At 39.5% G+C, this 19,261-nt stretch overlaps 2 protein-coding genes across 4 annotated transcripts in view; one reads left to right on the top strand and one right to left on the bottom strand.

Moving 5' to 3' along the window:
- The window catches only part of CHLSN (cholesin), a 130,196-nt gene that overhangs the window by 43,260 nt on the left and 67,675 nt on the right, over positions 1-19,261 (bottom strand). The window lies entirely within an intron of this gene.
- The window catches only part of GPR146 (G protein-coupled receptor 146), a 51,940-nt gene that overhangs the window by 9,901 nt on the left and 22,778 nt on the right, over positions 1-19,261 (top strand). Inside the window, exon 2 of the mRNA XM_075767686.1 lies at positions 15,014-15,055. The gene's annotated coding sequence lies outside the window, so the exon portion shown is untranslated. The remainder of the gene's footprint in view (positions 1-15,013; positions 15,056-19,261) is intronic.

The following is a 19,261-nucleotide window of genomic DNA, read 5'->3' as shown; positions in this document are numbered from 1 at the left end:
CCTTTTCAAGTTGTAACTGCAGCGAGAAGATGCTGGTTAGCTTCCTGCATTTTAGAACAAGTGAGAAAATTCCCTTCACTTAACCACCTACTGATCAGTGGTCAACAAACACATCAGAAGCAATTTTTTTGCTTTTGTTGCAAAAATTCATGGGTTTGCTTGCTAACTCTGGGATGGCTAATGGCAGCAGTCAATTATTGAACTGCTCCAGTAGTTTAACAGATGATGACTAAGTTCAAAATAAAATTTCACTGTTATTATTTAGCTAATTAAATAAACAAATGCTACCATCTAATAATAACTCATACCCATAACCTTATTAAGATATCTAACCTAATAAAGAAAATAAATGATCTTCACATACTATACAAATGCAAATATACGACAAGATGTGGTCAAGGCAGTTAGAGGAGAACAATACGCGTTCCCATCCTCTGTCCCACTCTTTGCACGTCCTCTTGGAGTTCCATCGTCTCTGAACACATCATTCAGTTCAGGAATTACTCAAAGCCAGCGACAGTACCCTGTTAAAAGTTAAACTCCAGCCACCTTTTAAAAAGGCTCATGATTCTGTGAGCAGAACATGCAATAATCACTGACGCCCGTAGCCTCGCAGTGGATACACACTGTGATATGCTTACAACCAGCACAACAGAGCAGAGCAATCATAACTATCAACTGAGAATTTAAAATCTTATTGCAAAAACTTTAATTTGGACTCCTTAAAACTCTTAGTCATAGGAAGCATGCAAAAATGTATTTTACGTGCCTGTGTGTGCCTGAGTACACTCACGTTATTAGTTACTCAGTAGAAAAGCTTACACTAACAGTGCAGAAAAGGAGTTCACAGCTTCTATTTCAAGAACAGGAAGAGGAATGGTATCTAATACTAATGATTTAAACATTACCAGGATCTTGAGGCACAGCCTGTGAGACAGAAGGTAATCAGACATCTAAATCAAACACCTCTCAAAAAAAATGGAGAATTTCTAGCTGGGACTGTTTTTATTTAGTGTCAGGACAGAAGACGGCTCTGCCTCCTGAACCCACCCACTTAGAAATGTATTTATCTCAATATCAAATTGATGTTCAACTATCAAGTTATCTTTTTGCAAAAATATAAAGCTAATAAAAAAGCAACCCAGCAGATCAGTGTATCTACAGAAGAAGTAATAAATTTGATGCACTGGCGTGCCTTTTTCATAAGCAAAAGGGTAAAAGAAAATGAGTAAGAACTTCCATAGCTTAGTTATTTTATGCAGAACTAAAAAAAACCCCCAAAAATCAGTAAACAAGCCAGCTTCGTAATTTTATTCAACTTTGCTGTAAAATCACTCCATCTTACAATGTTCTCATTTAAATGTTACGTATAGGCATATGATACTGATTTCACTCCATACCAATGAACTACCAAAACACTGTAAATTTAACTATTCTTTATATTGTCAGTTCCTTCAGAAAAAAAAATTCCACATTACCAGCATTAGACAGAACTACAATTTGTCTGGTCCTTCCCTAGTGAAACTACTAGAATTTAAACATACAACTGCACCATTTTAACGTGAATGCACACAACAGTAAGTTATCCAAGTTGCAAAAACGTTTGTCTGATTTTCATCAGAAAGTACTTGGGGTCATTGGTACAGAAGTAATGACACAGAAAAGCGTTCAGGTACAAAGTGTCTAATTCTTCAAACATTAGGTTAATTTGTTTTCTAAACCTAAACCAATATTTGATCAGTTGAACAAATATTTGAAATGCATTTGGCTAGTTATCTGTTGAGAAAGAGAACAAATTTATTTAAAAGGACTTTTTCTCCTTTGGTCACCACAGAACAAAATTTAAATTGAGCTCACAAGATTTTCAGATTTTTTTAACCTGGCCTCGAATTAGACCCTTCGTAACAGATTATTGCTGTAAGGACACTAGTGGGAAATGCTTTAGGAATAGGAGTGCTTTAATAGGAAAGAACAGATATGCTATAAGAACTGATATGGCAAGACACTCTTCATCTACTACGGAAATAAGCAGAGCTAGTTGAGGTACTAGTTTTACCCTTAGTTTGGGTACTAGTTTTACCCTTGAATTAGGTATTAAGTGTGAGCTGGTTTTCACGATGATTTCTGCTGTAAAAGTAACGTCTGGAGGAATCATGTCTTCCAGTCATGTCCACAAGTAAAATCTGTCCTTTTGTTTAAAAGAAATGCTCAGCCTCTATTCTCCCTGTAATTCCCTCCAAGCACACTCATGATATCTTTACTCACGTCTCAGGTTGTCTCCACCTGTGCTGCTGATCTCTCGCCCCTCATGTCTGGGTAAAGAAGTTCAGTATCTCAACAAATTAAATTTGGTCTCAGACCAAGCCTTGAGATCAACTTTGACAGAGCAACAAGATTTCATTAGAGACAGCTTTGATAACAATCGCTGTATGAAGGTGCGACAATGTGTGGGGAATTTGAGCAAGGGACATGCAGAAATCAGGATCTGGTCCCCGGTGCTGGCTGCAGGCAAGGTCATTGAATCATAGAATGGTTTGGGTTGGAAGGGACCTCAAAGATCATCTAGTTCCAATGCCCCCGCTACGGGCAGGGACACCCTCCACTAGACCACGGTGCCCAAAGCCAAAGCGACTCAGGGCTTTCTCCAGCTGGATGTGGAAAGCCTCTCCCAGAGCAGAGAGATTCCACATCCTCCCTGGGCAGTGCGCTCGGGTGCTTCATTACAGTGAAAAATGTTTTCCTCGTATCCAGCTATAACACCCTGTTTCGCTTTACAAACAATTCTCACATTCTGCCGCTGTGCAACTCAGCAAAGAGCCTGGCTCCAGCTTCTTGGTGACCTCCCCATGGGGAGGGGATTCGGCCAAAGCAGAAAAAGGAATTATGCATCTGTTACTACATTACTAATCTACTAGAAATTTTTTTATGTGTGATACTTAAATAAATATCCTTTTGAACAATATAGTACTCCACAAGTAAATATTTCAAGCACAAATCCGTGTTTGCAATAAAGATGCAATTAATAACATGCTGCTCAGGTACTCCAAAAGCTTTATGAAAGTGCAGGTACACACTACTGCTTGCTAAATTTTGAACCGGAGGACACCTATCCTTACAACAGTGGAATATGTCACTATACTGTTTAGGTGAAAGGAGCAAACTTTTGACAGTAGAAACATTCACATTAAAATCTGTGTAAAACTTATGACAGGCTGAAAAAGATAAAGCCTAAAGAAGCAAACCCCATTATTATCTCAAGGTTTATCTTCATTTTAAAACTGGAAGTACCATCAAAGGACTGAAAAAGAGTTGTTATTTACAAATGAATAATTAACCTGGAACGCCTCCTAAACTGTTCAGCCTATAAATTTACTAGAAATAAAAGCAGAAAAATAACTTTCTAATACAGTTCCTCTAACAAGCAAAGTTTTTTAAAGCATTTTTATCTATTCAAAGAGTAGATCTACTGCCAAACTGTGTGTTTATCTTTCCTTTTAAATAAAAAAACTGCTTTAAATCCCACATTGAGAGGTGTCAGAAACATAACCCATATAAAAGAGCACACAGACCCTCTAAAGGCTTCTGAAATCTTTCACTCATAATAAAAGCCTTAAAACTTTCATTACTTACTTTTTAGCTTTTTAGAATAAGGTCTGTATTTGGATTTCAAACAAATTAGGTTTAATGTTCCTGGTACTGTAAAGATTTAAAATATTAATAATTTTCATAACTCCGTCCAAAAACTTTTAAATGGTCAGACTTCTTACAAAGTTACGCAGTTACAATAGGACACCAACTGTACTTCAAAAGTTACACCGAGGGAGGTGCCATTTGCGAATTCTGCTTTAGCATATGTTCAGTATATAGTTATTTAAGTGCTGTACAATAAATAATACAGCAACATGTGCTTTCAACACATTTGGAAGTAAAGTCATAAAAACAGTCTTGTTTTGGCGAAAGTGGAAAAATTCACGCGCAACAAATGTTGCAAATAGGAAGCCGCAAAATCCACTACAAAGATAGAAAGTTTTGTGGCATTTTTGTGGCTCGCTCTCCAGACTGATAATCAGAATTAAAAGAAACCCTAGACCATAAAATACCCAACTTGCTTGGTTAGCAGGGTCTTTTGGAGCTGTGTCTCCATCTCATACACTCGCCTGTAGGTGACAGCCAGCAGGAATAAGCCACAGCAGCACTTCAGTACCTTTGTTAACTCAGAATCCAGAACACAAAGGGCTCCACAATAAGTGGAAAGTGGATTTATGGTATCGGTACAGGCAGTATGTTTAAAAAGCTTTAGCGGCTCCACAGTAATTAACAACTTCTTGGGATAATTGTTCACAGAGTATTTGGCTTGTGGTGACTCTCAGGCAGTGATCTTGCAGAAATGAGTAATTAGAAACTACAACACCAGAACTAAGATGGCTTTGCTAGAAGAAGCGTTGGGCATAGCACCAGCCTGCAGGAAGAAATGATGGGCAAAGGGGTAAGCTGCACTCCCACCAGTTCTTCTGTAAACTCGTAGGTGGAGCCACCTTTGACAAAGCTGCAAATATTCTTCCAGTGCTCGTGGGGGCACTCTGGTCTACACACCCGGTCCCCGTTGGTTCTGCAGTTGGTTGGTGTTTCATGTCCATGTCCAGCAGGGCAGGTACCATGGGGGTGGGAAGTTCTCCACGGTTCGGACCAGGAATGCTGCTTCTGGTAAATGAGGCAGCACAGGGCTTCTTGGTGTCTCTCACTAAGAGCGGTACTGTTCGGTTTTGGTAGCACTGAGTATTGTCATCCTGGTTGGTTTGATGCTAGCATTTTGTATGATGCCTGGATCATTTGGGAAGCCCTCGGTGTGAAACGTTAGAAGGATTGCTGGCTTAGGCTTTCCATTTTTGTCTACATAAGGAAGAGATCTCTCCCAAGAGCAGCGCTCCTTTCTTCTCAGCTTTTGAGTGAAGGGAATTGAGGAGGGGGAAGAAGCAAAAATACATCTAGGGAAAACTTGTCATAATTATTCAGTTTTGAATGCTCATACAGCTCACAGTGCCGACATAAAATCACTCACAGTTGCAAGTAATTAAAAACTGTAACTCAACAGATAAAAAGTGTTTGTAGGCAAAACCACAATCAGATCCTCCCTTGCAGTCTGTAAAACTGTCTACTAAGGTCTGAATTTCTATATTTGCTCATATCATATCTGAAGACATCTCAGTTCAAATGGTTTCCTCCTTCCTTCCTGATTAAAGAGAACATATGGGACCAGAAAGAAATGAGTCTCTCCAGAGCTGTAGAATCATTGCACATTCAGCACTGAATCACTACAAAACCCAGGAACGTTACTGAAATGCTGCGTCTAATGCAGATACCAAAACTAAATTAAACTGTGCCTAAAAACTCCAACAAATGAAACAAAAAAATTCATACGCTTGACAAAGAGGATCTGTGAAGGGCACTTCTGCCCTGGGAGCCAGCTTATCAAATACTGTTCCAGTCTGGAAGTTCAGAAAGGAAAGGAAACATTAGCATTAAGAAGCATTTAAGAAAGAAGGGGAAAACAAAATGCTTTGAATACAACTCTTTTTCTCAGCACTGGATTTGTTATTCAAGTCACCATAAACCTGTATATTCCCAGTTACTGAAACACTGGTGGGTTAACATAGGGAGAAAAAAAATGCACTAAGAAAGTCAGAGTTTAACTGTACTGTTCTTACAATGTGGATGACTGTAATAATTTGAATTTTTTCATTTTCAATATTATCTCCGATATACTTTCTTCCTTCTGCTCTGGTTCACAGTACAAAATCCCTGAAATTACAAAAATACATTTCTATTTTAGCTTTTTGGGGTTTGCTAGATTTTTTTATTACTTTATTAGGCCTTAAATCCTAGGAATTCCTTTGCTGTGTCTGAAAGAAGAAAACTAAAACAATGTTACATACACATGCAAAACCAACATTTAGTATTCAATCCTTTTAGCTGCAAAATCAAACGCACCGAATGGATCACAAAAAGGAACCAACTCCAGGCATACATTTCAAACACATTACACAAGTGATCAAAGAAAAAAAGGGAAGAAACCTAAAGTAAAGCTACTTGCACAACAGACTGTGCATAAACCGTTGAGTCTTTTGAGCGGGATAAATGTTTCAGACTGTGGCACTAATGTGAAGTTTTAATGGTGTGAGAACTCTAAACGCAATTTCTTAAAGATAGATAATAAACTATGAAGTCTGCTATAACATTTAAAGGACCAAATAAACAAACATACAGCTTTCTTTTCCTGCCAAAAGTGGACAACGCATGAATCCAGGTGATGGATGCTACAGGGTTGAACATGTTGTCACTTTTTCTGGACAATGAAACAAAACCACAGAAACCAGCAGAAGCAGCAGCCAAGTTTAGCCATCACATTTGGGCAGCACGATCCTATAAATACACACGCAGCATCTAAACAAAGCTACGATTGTCATTCCCCTTGTAAGAAAATGATTAGTTGTACTATGCTAATAATAGACTCTCAAATACCGAGGAATCAGAATCAATTTTCATGTAATAATACCAGAATGTGATTCCACACTTCAGTAATAACATTCTGCTGTAAATGTGCAACAAAGATGTGTGCAGTGAAGGCTCGGGAATACAGATCCAGAGAATTATGCAGCATCTAGTCCAATCCAGTTACCAGTGAGGGCAGGGGAGGAGGACACAGGAGGACACACACACACACTGAGCTACGATGGCTTACGCTGATAAAGGAGCTGGCTGGAACTACTCCTCATATGAGCTCATTACATACTGTGAGCGTGATGCTATCGCAGAAGCGCTTAAAATGAAAACCGACAACATAGATTCCTGTTATGTTGCTTGACTCAAAACCCAATCATTTACACTGAAAGCTTTGTCTTCGTTGATATCACAGAGTACAATATCCAATATGTTATCACAAGAAAAGCATGTCACAAGAAAAATTTCTTGATTTCATTTAATTTAAAAAGAGACAGAACTGGGCCAATTTGATATACCATCATGACTCTGCTTTGTTTATCAACAAATACCATGTACTACTGCCTATAATTCAATTTTAGGAGTATATTATCTAGCAGTTTTATAATCAAGATCATTTTTACTACTGGAAATGATATAAACTTGGACAAGGATAACATTCAACATTATCAAATGGGAGGCACCGGAGTTATGATTTCTAGGCACAAGCGGTAATTGCATTGGAAGGCAAAGTTCAAGAAAACAGTAATACTCTTGTGCATTAACAGAGGGCCTGATCTGCTCCGTAGTACACTACCCAAGGCCATTTCCTTCCTTAATATTAAAATTCTAATCAGCCTTCATTTCATCTACAGAAATTTATGACCTAGTCTAAGTTCTGCGTATAGCTTTAGAAACAGACAGACTTGGAATATGAGACCCAGCATGTGATAAATTCTTAATTCAACTATAAAAATCTGTACATGCACAAGTGGAGAATGTTTAAAACATGCTGAGTTCCACCCTGTGCAACACAGTGAATTATTGCTATAAACACTGCAAATGTCTTTGTCTCTAAATGCAGCTATATTAATTACAGCTTTGATGATAAGATCCTACATATCAAACACTGAGGAAACTGAGCCCACTGTAGATGAAATGAAAACAGATAACTATAACCACAGAAAAATTCTTTACAAATTCGTCTTAAGCGGTGCTTTCCAAACTGTGGGGCACTCGCTACAAGCAATATGCCTGTTTTTTTCTAAGTGGCTTGTAAGCACTGCCAGAAAACCTGAGCATGTTCTCCTAAGTGCTGCTGCTGTTAAAGTCGGTGCCTGTGGCAGGGACCTGTGTTTGAGGACTTGCAGAATACTGAAAAATAAGCTGTTGCTTCTCAACAGAGAAAATAGTTAGCTCACTCAAATCCTTAGCTGGTTTTTTCTTTTGCTCCCAAAGAGACACTTACCTCTGACTTGAATATCATATCTCAAAATTAAGCCAACAGCAAAGAAAAGGAAAAGGAAGTCTGGAAAACGGAACGAAAGCATGTTTACTCTGCAAGTTAAATCAGGGAAATGGCTACAAGGGCAGAATTATAAATCTAAATGCTTAAGTCTCCAAACAAAATATTAAAACATCAAGCTCAAGCTTCAAAGAGTAATAACAAACCCTGAAGACCACACGTCTGGAGGTATGCGTCTAGTCTTCATGCCTCCACACAACTCGCGAGTAGGTATTTAATGTCAAAACAAATGGGTGGGCCACTGAGAACTGGGATGGAGCAATACCAACCACACCACTTCCTCCTTGCAAAACTCCATTCTTCTTTTCTATCATAACACCACCTTCAACCCACCTCCAGCTTCTCCAACCACGAGCACTACAGCGCTCACCGACCTCTCGTCTGCAACCCTCACCTCAAGTAATGCCGATTACTAACAAAAGACACAAAGACAGCTCTCTCTTGTTGCTGTCTGTCCCAGCAGCAGGTTAGCTGAGAAACAATCACATGCCATCAGGCATACACCAGAAAGGGAGGCAATGCAGACATCCCAGCTGCAGCTTCTCAGGAGGTGGTCACGTTCAGATGGGCCAGCTGCTTGGCAAGAAAATGTCCGTGTTCAAATCGGCTAGCGAGCCGGGGGGAACACACGGTCCCTTCTGGGGAGCTGCCTGGCCAGCAATGGTGCCACGTAGCCCAGCAGCACCCGCTGCCTCCCAGCTGCTAGGAGGTTAGAGAAAGCGTTCTTCAAGCTGTAGGCTCTGCAGGTCTGACTTTGAGAGACAGGAAACGCATAAGCTTTGTGTGCGCGTATGGGTGCAAACATAAGTAAAATCAGATCAGCCCGCGAGGTTGGGATGTTGTGCTAAATATAAAATCAGATGGGCTAAATCTCATGGCGCATAAATAATTTTCAGCAACCATGGTCCAAAAAAGAATGGATGGCGAAACGCAAGAAATTGCTCCAGCTGGTCATGGAACCACTGCTAAGGAATTCAGCTAATGTCCCTGGGCCACAGCATTGCCTGCAGACACCAAAATCAGCTTTTAAATCTGGAATAGTTGCACTGGCTTACAGTAAACTCAGAACCAGTATACTGCATTACCCTGGGAGAGGGGGGAAATAGAAGGAGGAAGAAAAACCTCACTCAGTCCATGCAGTTTGACAGCAAGCAGAATTGCCTAAATCCATCAAATAAAATTGCACTGTAATCGTAAGGCCATTTTCAGTATTTGAATGCAATTTCCTCAATACTTGTCCACTCCATAAAATACGCCTGACAATTAAAAGCGACTCTGCAGATGCCCTAAGACTGATCCGCCTGCGTGCTATCTGAACTAAAATCTGGATTTGCCAAACTTGGCATCCTGTACCTGCTGCACTGGCAGGTGCTGCTGCGGCCACTTCTATTTCAGCCTGCCGAAGCAGTTCACTGATCGACCAACAGCTCAAAAATATATTTAAGGAAAGTATCCCAAGCCCTCAAATTTTCCGTTCAGTGTCTCGGAGCATTTATGAATAAATAAATAAGAACATTTACAAAATACCACTACAAACTGGCAATTATAGAAAGTGAAAGTAAAGAATGTAATTAGATGATGAAGTTTATAAGCTTAATTGCAAAAGATTTCTACAAATTAGAGATTGTAAATACGTCTTCATTTATGTAACCAGTAATGGCATACCAGTGATTTAGACTGACCTTTAGTCAGAGGGACCCTCTTAGATGATTTTTGACTTTTTTCCCTTATGTCTCAATTGTTTTAATAAAAGGGGGTTTTTGCAGTTTGTTGTTGTTGGGGGTTTTTAAAACATGCTACAGCCGTGACAAAGACTGGTTTTTTGTATTTTTTTTTTAAATTTTACATTTTTAAAGCATGCCATCAAATATCTTCAGAAAGGATGTAGCACAGCATTTATTCTGCCTACTTACTCTGGATTAAGTTATTCTTAAAAAATAATTAAAAAAACAACATATAATCCCCCATTCGACAGATGAGCACATAAATTTCAACGGGAGACAGAATGCCAAAAAGAACAGGTAGTTGAGAGGAGCTGGCACACATCGTACGTGAACTAGAACCGAAAAGTTTAGTGCCCTATTAAAGTTGTCTTGTCAGAGAAATTTCTGTAACGCAACAAGTTACATGCAGAGGCACTAAACTCTGACACTGATATTTGCAGTGACTTTATCTGTGGAGAGTACACACACATGGCTACAACACAGTAGCAGCAAGCATCTGCCACTTAAAAATACCGCCTGCCTGACTACAAATCTCACATTTGTGCACACCTATGTGCAATGTAATCTAGTATAAAAATATTAATTGAGAGGCATATCGAGTTAGGCTTGTCAGCCCTAATATTTTCTGGTGATCTGAACAAGGCCAGAGAATAAGATAAGCGTCTTTACAAAGCCAGTTGGCTTTACTTTAAATCCAAAAGCTTGTTTCTAAGCTGCACAAGGACAGGAGCCCACGTAAAATCAAATTTGGAATGCAAAGCCAACCCAGTTCTGCTCATCAGGGTCTGAAACCTGTCTGCAGCAACAGTTTTTTGGGAGCTCACTGTCCTTCACTGAAACACTGTACAACGTGCAATTATTTTTGTAAGAAATTATTTTTGCATCAGAGCTACACTTATCTTAGGAACAATCTATCATGTTTTTTTAAAAAAAAACCTTCTGTGTATTTTAAGTTTATGTTCATGAAGTATTTTCATTGGCACTCATGAGTTAAAAATTACTTCAGCTTTCTTTGCAGGGTTTTCTTTTTTTCTTTTTAAATCAAGCTGGTAAGTACTCCCAATTTACCACTGCAAATCAGCTTAATTTGCTTAGGAGCTAAAACTTGGAGCGAACAACAGTATTTTCAAAACAAATACATCAAGTTAAAGTGAGGGCAGTTGTGGTTCATCTGAATCATATGGCTCCAGATTTCAAATCTAAGCTAAGGAAATAGAGGTTATGACATCCTGCAGCTGGGACAAGTAGTGTTCATAAAGCAGCGTTAAATCAAGACCACTTGGCCAATTCAGGCAGTTGCTTGTGTGGAAGTGAAAGATCCCATGAGAGCATGAAAAAAAAAAAAAAAAAAAGAAGGTTTTGGTGTCCTAGCCAAACCCCCCTTCCTTCACTTAATGCTACCAGGGACTGAGTTTCTTCAGAGCAAATGACTGTGGAAGGTTGCTGCCAAGTAATTGCTACTGATTTATTTACATCCAATCACAGAGAACAGGAATTAAACACTTTGCAAAATACACTGGCAACTTAATTACAAAAGGTCTTCCTGTGCTACGCAAATGCCAAGTGACTGAGCCCGCCGCTCGGTAGGTTAGTTTTCAGATGCATCGATGTGGTGAGTTGATTCACCATAAGGCAACGCAAACGCTTAAATCAACACCAAGACAGACACAGTGGCAGGCAGAAGTAGCCCGGAGCTTTAGCTAGGCAGCGCTACTCATGCTGGTGGTAGGGACATAGGCTGATAAAAGTTTTCATTCAGTCTGGGAAACTCAGGACAGAAAAAGGATTGGGTCTGGAAATGTTATTTTCCAGTCACCCATTCAGTAGCATTTTAATATCTATCTGTTGATACAATAAGCATTGATAAAAATGAAAATGTCAACTCTCAGGTATTTTAGCAGATGAAAAAAGGTTGTTTTCTAAATTTTGTGAGACAGTACTGGTGGCTGTAGTAGAAGGACCATTCACTGCTTCCCTGAACACCGGAATAACTGCGCCTGTGGCTTCTTTTTTTTTTTTTTTAAAGTAGGGAGGAAGCATGAAACAGTAGTACTGACTGGAGTCTCTGACGACACTATCTGGATGCCAATGTCATGCTGTGTAAACATGTGGATCCATTAGACAATTGTTGGAAGCAGTGAATTCTAAGTTTGATCTAGTGATAGGACTCACGCTGTTTGGAAGAAATAAAAATGGGGTTGCGAAACCACACAAGCAAAACGTTTCAGACTTGTTAAAAAAAAATAAAATTGCAATGTAAACAATGATGTATTGGATGGCCTGCAGATCTCAGGCTCTGGAGAGTCTTGACAGAGAAAGGGAGACCTGAACTCTTGGCTTTCAAACTGTTAAATAAGTTTATAAAATGTATTCCGACCTGAAAGAATAAAAACATTTTCATAGAGAAAAATTTATATTCACGTGCAGAATACAAAAGGTTTGCCTTGCTAAAAGACAATCTGCAACAATGATTTGTATCTTCTTCCACACTTCTAGCGCACGCTATGGCCTGAACTAATGAATGACTTTTAGTGAAGCCCGAGCTCTACAGTACCCCCAGCGATGCTGGTCCGGGGACGGGAGGAGCCGTTAACTGCCGGCCTTTGGGTTGCGCTGGCAACACAACGCTTTTTGCTTTATAGTACTTCATGGTCTAAAACACACGTTGAAATTAACTCCTTTATTAGCTATACAGCTGCCACTCCTTATCTCTTTCATTTTTCTTAATTATAGGACTGCAAAAATTCATGTTGTGATTCAGAATTATATGTGATTAATACGATACGTTATTTATATTTTTTAGAACATAAAACATAGGCCTCATGAACAAAATTATACATTACATGCAAAATTTGAAAATCTACTCCATTCTTTAAGCTATCTGGAAATACTGTGCTCATTCTGTCCATGCTACAACTTCATTTCAAACTGATCAACCAGCTTTTTATTCCCCTCAAGTCGCTTACATTAAAAGACAAAAACCAGTGGGTTCCGCTCCCAGCAAAACTGCAAACCCACTTCACGGCTGTCACTACAAAACGTGCTACTCATCTCCAGAGGCTTATAGATGTGAAGAGCAGCGTGTATAGCTCAGCATTTCAGTTATGATTCATGTTGTGATTTAATCATTCCTGAAACATTGTTTACTACGTAGAAGAAACTATTTCAACAAGGATCGGAAAGCAAGAAAGTCAAATCAATCCAGAAGAGCAACTGAGTCACCAGGGAGGAAGGCAGCGAGATACACATTGCCCTTGTGAATCCGGAGTAGGTCAGCAGTAGCAAACCTTCTCTTTGGTGACCGGTGGGTCACCACAGTGGACAGAACCTTTCTCCAAACCACCCCGAAGAGCTCCGTGAGCACACAACAGTGGTCCTTGCAATGCAGATCTCAGTATTGCACCTTGCCACGCTTATAAACACGTTTGTGTGATTTAGCCAGCTGAATTCAGCAACAATTCACATCTAATTCTAGCTGTATCCATACCTACATGGATGGTGTAGCCCCTGAAGGCCTGCATCAATCAGGAGAAATCATCTCCCATGGCCTGTCCCTGCACGGCTAGAGCTCCCAGAGCTCCCGAAGGTACAGCAGCTCTTCCACAGGTGGGACTTCAGCAGCGAGCCTGGTCTTTTCACATCCACAACTACCTAAATCCTCCTTCCCACCCAACAAACACAGAGGAAGAGCTCTCCACATCCGTTTTCTGCTGTAACGCACGGGGCAGCTGTCTTACTAGGACCTTCAACGTGACTTCAATTTCTATGAAAGTAGAAACAGAACATCGGCTGTTTCTTTACTTGAATTAGTGACAGATTCCTTTTTGTGCTCAAGAAGAGACACCAGCCTGAGTCCGTGACCAAACAGCCAGCCACTACCGTGTAGTTGAAGACCACTACACTCGGTGTTAGGTGATTTCTACCTGTGTGACACATCACAAATACCATTTAGCCACGGCAGATACACTGAAATCCCTTTCTCTTAAGATCAAGACCACATAATAATAGCAGTTTGTACTTCCACTTACTGTTCTTCATCAAATGATGAAACTGAAATAGCAAGCAAAATACTGGTTGCAGCGTTTATTTTTCTTGGGTCCTTAAACGTCAGGTACAATCTGTGAAATGGAGGACGAGGAGAGGCCAAGCTGAGCCGGGAGGCTGGGTAGGTCTGGCTGTAAGGACCAGAACCAGTGCTAACAGTAGAGAAAAGGGGAAGGAAAAATGAGTACCAGAAAGAGATCAGATCTTTTACAGACCATGATTGCACCTCTCAATAAAACTTTAACATAAAAAGAATGGAGTGGTACAGGCTGCTATCTTAAGCCATTTTTTCCCAAATAAAGTATTCTGCTTACCTCAAAATCAGTCATAATTAAGTACCCTTGAACTAGTTAATCTTTATTTTTAGGGGAAAACTCACCTTTGATACTATGGGGACAATCTATTCTTAAAAGTTACCTTGGTCTCCCAATATTACTGGTCAAACATTTATCTAAGCTAAAAACATCTTTAATGCCTATATATATGTGTGTGTATACTTTTTTTTTTTAAAACTATCAGACAAAGCGAAATTAGTGCTTTACTTCATTTTTCTTCTCCTTTAGATAAGTTACATCTGTATGTTGAAATACTGGATACAAATTGTGAGCGGTCAGACATATTATAGTTTTGTTTTTATAATTTAACAAAATATACTTGTTCTCCGTATTTTTTTCCCACAGTGTGCAAAGGAGCAAATACATACTCAGTAACCAAAGCCAATTAACATAACACAGTATGCCAAACCCACTACTTTTTACAATAACAAACCAAACTGACATTTATCATAGTATCATATTTCACGACAAATATTTCATCACGAGACTGTTACGTGGCAGTTTTAACCCACCAAGCATGACATCTTCAATGAGGACAAGGAAGCTGAGTTTCTATTTTTAGATTAATGTACAGCTTTTATTCGAGAACCTCAATTCACCTCACAAATGTAAATAAAGCTATCAACACCGTGACACATTGATTCTATCAACTTTTCAGCTACAGTCAAGTCAGTACATGCAGCAGTTCAACACCAAACATCATGAACAATTAGTTATGTTATAGATCTAATCACGGATGAAAACATTGTATATTGTAAATGCTACACAGACCATGGTGCAGTGGGACATAATCTAAACTGAAAGTGATCTGCATTTATCAGAATTGATTAAATTTTCTTTTAATTTTTTTCAACCACCTACCAACAATTGCTTCACCTTTTCTTTCTTTTCTTTTTTTTTTCTCCCAGTGGCTCCATCCCAGGCTGACATTCTCCTGGGCTGCACCTCATGTAAGTACAGCTATAGCAATACAGTGTGACTATTACTATATATTTATTTCACCAATGTACAACAGTGAAAACATTTACCAAAATTGGGACTTCTAGACCTGCTATTTACTATTGTGAAAAGGTACTGGAAAATTTAGTAAGTCCTCACTGAAGAGTTAACAAAGGCAAACAATATTTACTCCTAGACCATCCTCCTCCTCAAAGCTCACAAACCAGCCACCTAAGTAGGCTCATACAAAGATACATCCAATTTACTATGTCTTTGTAAGTTGGTGAAATTTGGGCTTCATGGAAGTGTCCCATGATCCTGAGGCACTCCAGGGCTCCTTGCCAGGCAGGGGAACCTCTGCCATCCAGAGGAACTGCAGAACAGACTGGAGGAACATCAGCTCTCAGAGGGTTTAATTGGCATCATCTCTGCAAACTGCTGCCAGTCTACGTGAAGAAGGAGCTGAGGCTGTGATGCTCTCCTCATCACCTCTGTCTACCACCGGGCCATCGTGACAGTTAAAACTGCCTGAAAGCCCACAGCCCACACTAAAGATTTTCATACATTGACAAAGGCTGATCAAGGAGAAGGAGAAAGGCAAAGCCAACACCTAGTCAATCAGCTTGGGCTAACTGCAGGAAAGATGTACCTTCAAGAAAGCCAAACAACTAATAGGAAAGAGACACAAAACTCGGTCTTCTCTAAGTGGCCAATACCACTCATCTGAGCACCGATGGTGCAAATACCATCAATGCTCTCAGGACGTATTTGCGTGCAGCCTGAAGAATGTGCTTGAGTGCAAAGGTTGGCACCTGCTCAGAGTGGTGGGGAGTAGCTGAGTTGTACACCCCGGTCTAGTTAATGAGCAAAGGACTAGAAGCCAGGAATTATTTAATATTAATGCCAGTACCAAGTGCTGTTCTGCTGCTCTCGGCAAATCACTTCATCTTTTTCATGTTCTCTTATGTACAATGAACGTAACATTTTTGTGCCCAGTGCCCATCTCCCCCGTGTTTAATTCTCAATTTAATATTCCAGTCATAAATGCACTGACTCCCTTTTACTTTGATAAAGTACAATCAGTATCAATAGGTAACACTTTTTGAAAACTTATTTCCAACTATTGTGAAACAGGAGCCAAATGTTTATGGAGTAGTTATTTTTTATGTCAGTTTACTATAGGGCCTCTTTAGCCACAAGCTTACAGACGGAGGCCCCAAGGCTTTTTTGGGAATGGAAACTTTTTGAGTTCAGCTCTTAACAAATTTCCAGCCTGCAGTATGTTTTTCATTAGTCTACATGGTGTTATAATAAATGATGCACTTCCTGTTTCATTTTATGATTTTTTTTTAAACATCCAACAATTTCTGTCTGTTTTCTATTAGTTTCAATGTACTCAACCACACTAATCTTAGAGTCTATGCATAAAGACAGAAAGGATATATTGAGTAAAATATCAGCTATAGCAAGACAAGCTTCTAGTTTAAATTCTTCACTGAAGGCTGATCATAAACCCATTACATGTGTCCTTTTAGGTGCCAGTGTTAAAATAAATAAAAAGTCCATTATCCTGAAACCTAAAGTTGGCCTAGAAAAGACTCCTCCAAGGTATACACCTGCAAGAGACTCAGCTAACAAAGTTTGATCCTATTGGCCAAATACAAAACATATGAAAACCTCCCTAAGCCTCCACGTAACAGAATTATAAAAAGGTGTGGTTTTTTTGTTTGTTTTTTTTTGTTTGCTTTTTTTTTTTTTTTTTTTTCATAAAGACCAACCTGATACTTTTCTGTATAGTTTTGGGGCCCCCAGTACAAGAAAGCTTTCAATAAACTAGAGCAAGTTGATCAGAGGGACACCAAGATAGCCAGGGGCAGGAACATGTGCCCTGCAATGACAGGCTGAGGGAACTGGGCTTGCTCAGGCTGGAGAAGAGAAGGTTTTGGGTGGACCTAACAACCCCCATGTTGCACCTACAAGAGGCTTATTGAGATTGATTAAGGCTCTTTAGAGATGCATGGTGGGATGGAAAAAGGTGATGGGCATAAGTTGAAAACCAGATGGATTCCAACATACAAGGGAGTATTTATTTTTTTTACCATTAGGACAATCAAGTGTTGGAACAACTTGTCCAGAAGTTGCACAGTTTCTGTCCTCAGAGGTTTTCAGGGTCTGGTCTGATCTCATAGCTAACCCTGCTTCAGGCAGGAATTTGGATAGATTACCTCCTGAGGTCTCTTCCAACCTTATTCTACGATCGATTCAGTCTAGTAAAAAATAGTAAAGATTTTAAATACCAGAATGCATCCGGAATTTATTCAGACTGTCTTTCTATTTTTTCCTGCTACCTATTATAATCATGGACATATTGGTTTCCTAATACTGCGGTGCAATAAATTTTTTGAATAATCATAGAAAACCAGCTGTGGATAGCATTTAACCTCAGACTCCCAATTTCTTAATTGAAATCTTCCAGTAGTGGCTATAGCTTTTTGAAGCAAAGTTCAGACAGGAGAAAAGAGGACAAACAAACATTTACCGTAATGAGTTTTGGACGTGCAATGACAACAGCCATCAATAACTTCATAGTGACATACCTGTGCCACAGGTAAAAGACTTTTTTTTTTTTTTTAAATTCTCTCAACTGTCTTTCCCTGAATGTGGCTCATAGAGACATTAGGTCTAATCTTTCCTAGGGTAAAGCACCATGATCCTTTGATTGTCACATTGGATTCTTTGTGTCATGGTATAAATTGACCCCAGCAAGTACAAGCACACTCATAAACAGCAGGTAACAGTGACCCAAACAATATCCCAAATACTTTGAAGCAAGTAATATAAACAAACCATCGTATAAGTGGAAAGTTAGTTTCTAAAAAACAAACAAAACAAAACCCAACCAAACCCAAACAAATAACATTTCAGCATTTAAGTCTGCACCCTAAAAACACAACTACGCACATTTTAAATCAAGCCAAAGTTCTTTGTGTCATCTTCTCTTACCCAAAACTAGTTTAGTGAGCTCTGCAGGAGGTTACAACAAATCAAAAGCAAATGTCTTTAACGTTGTACTCTCAAACATCAGCTCCAAAATGTTTTTAAGGAATGTTCATCTCCCTTCCGGATGCATTTCCACACATCTTTGCTAGTAAGTTAACTCAACACACACATAACACAGACAATGCAATGACTCAAGATAGACGAGATGAGCATGTCAAAAGCGTTACACGCTTCTAAGCTCACGCAAGTCAAGCTCACTACACGTACTAGGGGTCTCTCGCATCCCCCCTGCCATCCACTCCATTGGCCGGGTAGACTTGCTCCCTTCCCATCCACAGCCATGCCCAGGGCTCCTTTCATCATCCACCTCTCCTTCACAATTTACTCCTCTCCATTTATCACCATGGAGCTTTATGTCTCCAGCTTGCCCCCAATCTCCTCCCTGTTGCCTGCTAAGATCAATGTCCCCTTCATACTCATTTTTGTATTACTATAAACCTTCATTCTCTTTCTCTCTCTACCAGCTTCCTTCCTCTCACAAATTAAGGGCTGTGTTCATCTTTCCCTTATGAAGCTTCATCTCCTGTCCTGGCAGAGGAGGCCACGTTCATTTTGCAAAAAGAATCGTTACTGATGTTTTCTACTTGGGAGAGAGGTTGAGGTTCTCAAACAACACGTTAAACTTGACTGGGAGGGTAGCAGAGGTGAGATCAGACACCCCGTTGTGCTGGAAATTGTTATAGATGCCACCAGCGGGTAGGGATAACTGAAACTGTGGATCTGCAAAAACTGAAGAGCCTACTCTTCTTTCTTCTTTTTCTCCTCAACAGCTAAAATCAACGCTTATTATCATTTGCTGCCATTTAGCACCCCCAGCTGCCAAAAAAAAAAAAAAAAGGAAAAGACAAGATTGTCTATACATTTGATTCAAAAATATTGTGGGACATATCTTTTGGAGGAGAAAAGTTGAGAGATTTGAGAATTTTTGAGAATACTAAATAACATTCATGAACATTAACTAAACTTAGGTCAGTCTTTAAAATATATTACCCCAGCAAGATTTACACAGTTCATAAAAATACAGAGAATACACCTCTTTCTATAGGGTATACACATGTGGAAATACAAACAGTATTCCCTCTGCTGTCCCTTCCAAGGAGGAGCAATTCCCCACTACATGTCCCACTGTATACATTTGCCTAATTTAAGTATGTTTT

The sequence above is a fragment of the Balearica regulorum genome, chromosome 15, assembly GCF_011004875.1.
Source record: "Balearica regulorum gibbericeps isolate bBalReg1 chromosome 15, bBalReg1.pri, whole genome shotgun sequence".
Lineage (NCBI taxonomy): Eukaryota > Metazoa > Chordata > Aves > Gruiformes > Gruidae > Balearica > Balearica regulorum.
The sequence above is the reverse complement of the archived record's forward strand: the minus strand, read 5'-3'. Positions and strand labels throughout refer to the sequence as shown.